This window comes from Mustela erminea, chromosome 3, assembly GCF_009829155.1.
Source record: "Mustela erminea isolate mMusErm1 chromosome 3, mMusErm1.Pri, whole genome shotgun sequence".
Lineage (NCBI taxonomy): Eukaryota > Metazoa > Chordata > Mammalia > Carnivora > Mustelidae > Mustela > Mustela erminea.
In genome coordinates, this window is record NC_045616.1 from 632,973 (window position 1) to 635,789 (window position 2,817).

General features: G+C 46.9%; 1 pseudogene; it reads right to left on the reverse strand.

The window, feature by feature from the left end:
• Nucleotides 1-448: 448 nt before the first annotated feature.
• On the reverse strand, nt 449-1,638 carry LOC116585727 (annotated as a pseudogene).
• Between the last annotated feature and the right edge of the window lie 1,179 nt (nt 1,639-2,817).

Here is a 2,817-nt window from a genome sequence, read left to right on the forward strand (position 1 = left end):
AGAGCAGTTTCCCAAATCTAAGGAGAAGAAAACAGGTTGAGAAAGGTTCAAAGATTTTCACATCCCAGCCCTGCATGTCTCCAGCTACCAGAGGCCACAGTGATGACATACCCCATGTGCTGTTATAAGACATGAGGTCTGAATAAGCCATGCTTTCCTCTTATGTCATATTATCTGTTACAGACCATTGAATACTTTGAGATGAAAAAAAAATTAGGACACAGGGCACTTAGATAGCATACTACATCTGAAATTGGTCAAAGATCTGAAATCAGTCTTTTAATGGAAACCTCAGTCTTTTTATGCTCAGTTTCAACCTCACTGGGAAAAATACCCATCACTAAACCCTGATACACACTCTTAGCTATTTGATTGTTTTCTGTCATGATCAGTGTTCATGAGGAAGAGTATGACCCAGAATCTTTGTATACATTTTCACCAAGGACCTCTACAGGCACAGTGGCCATTCTGCTTCTGTCTCCTTCTGGCAAACCCCTGTGGGCATGAGTATTAGGGCTTGCCTCACACATGGCAGGGAGAAGGCACCCATGATGCTATCTGTTTCAGTTATGACCAGCAGCCCACAGAGGTCGTCATGCACTAATCTGTCCAGGATACATAGCTAACTGCACTTCATGACAGCCTCAAGACGCTGGGAGTGGTGCTGAGTGTCCCTGAGATACCTACATTGCTGTATGTTTTCTCAGCAAAGAGGTTAATGACATAAGACCCAGAATAAATATCTAAAAGTTTTCCTGACTCATGCACAACAGGGAAGGCTGGCAACCATCTTTCTACAAAGACATTCAAGTCTTTCTTTATGGGATTGTCAGTGGACGAAAGGATGCTGTGCTGGGTCCCAAAAAGCAAGGGGATCTGGGTTCTGTTTCATGAAGTTAGACTTTGGCAGATCAGACATAAAATGCTGGGGAACTTGAGGATTATTTTGAGGGTAAGTATATACAGTGTATTTCCACTGATAGGATCAACTGGCAAGGTGTGTGTGTGTGTGTGTGTGTGTGTGTGTGTGTGTGTTGTTTATCAGTGAGTGCACAGAACAGAAGAGACTTGGATCTCGAGCTATATTAACTAAAGCCTTACATATTTTGGGGGGCTAATACTCCCTCCATGTTTCAATGTTCTATACCTCTAATTCATAAAGCTGTAGCAGGAGTGACTTATATTATCTCTGGTGTATTTATAAATGCTGTAATTCTTAGCATTTCTGCAAATCTTTTCCTTGTGCTTTCCTCCTGTGGTGCTGCTGGAACACCATTGGCTGCTAAGGCAAAGAAACCTTTCTAACTTGTAGTATCAGAGGCAGCAAGATTTTAAGGGGTTGGAATGATGTGGTGATCCCTGTGTTACCTCGTGAAGTGCACGAAAACCCATTTTCTGAATCTTGTGCTTCTTCTTCCAACTGGAATTTCTCCCACATCCTGGATTCATTGTCCAAGGGCTGCAGCCTGCTGCTGCCAAAAAAGGAGGAGGACCAAGATCTACAGGTACTTCTAAGCTCTTCTCTGTGCAGGTATGTGGGGGAATCAGGGTGTGGGCTTGGACTCCTTGAAGTGTAGGCCGAGTGCAAGGCCCTGGGTGGTGGGAAGTCTGTAGAAGTGTTACAGAGTGTGTGAACATGGAGGTGCTGGAGAGGCCGTGGGGTGCATAGGCACTGGGTTTTGGGCAGGGACTCTCTGTGAGGTGCAGGTGGGGTTATATAGCTAGGTAGGCATGGAGGTTGTGGTTTGGCTGAAGGGCATCCCTTATTCATAAATATCTGGGAGGATACCTGGGTTGTTTCCATAGCTTAGATAGTATAAGTCAAGCTACAAGAAACATAGGGGTGTATTTATCTCCACACCGAGGTCACTCAGGCAGGTTAGCTGAAACTGACTGCTGTAACAGGGCTTTTTGTGCAAAGGGTGGCTGGAGTAGGGATGTATCTGATGCTGAGATTTTCTGGGGTGCTCTGCATAGGAGGTAGCCTGGCTGGACATCTGTAAATGAAGTGGGTGTGGGCAGGAGTGTCCCAGGTGTCTCTGTAGAGAAGACTTTTTGGAAGGCTAGCTGTAGCTGAGGTGGATTCAGAATGGGAAGGAGTGTCTCTGTGCACATGACCTACTAGCAAGATGGTTGAAGCTCAAGTGTGTGAAATCTGGTATGTTTCAGGGACTTCAGCACACTGATGTCCTGACAAAGTGTGGGCTGTTGGGTCCTAGGCTTTCCACGTAGGGGGCCCCTTGTCAGGGCAGCTTGAGCTTAAGCAGACATGCCCTAGGGGTCACATAGCCATCCATGCAAGGGGTGCCTTAGTAAGGGTACAGCAGGCCTGGAGTGTTCTCAGGAGTTTAGCACCTGTGTCACCTCAGTGTGATGTCTGGAGCTCTAGTGAATGTTGTCCAGCAGCATGCAAGTGTGTGCCATGCTGGGGCTGCCTTGTTGGCACAGCTGGGATTGAGTAGGAGGGGGACCCATGGCTCATCGAGTTGGTACACTGGCTAGGGTGCTCAAACCCTTGATTCTGTCCATACTATCAAACTGGAGCAGAATGTGGACCATGGTGCTTGTCAGTGCCTCAACACAAAAGGAGATCCAGCATCACTTCTCTCCAGTGGTGGGGGTGGGGGGCGCTCTCAGAGTAGATCCTTCACATTCTGGTTGCTCTCTGAACTGCTCCTTCTTTTCCATGTCCCAAAGCAGAAAAATGAGCTTACAACCCAGAGAACTATCCCTCCCACTACAGTTGGCAAACTGCTGAGGTGTGGTTCCTGGGTTAGGATGTCTCTGTCTCTCGATCTTCTGTTGTGCAGAAGCTGT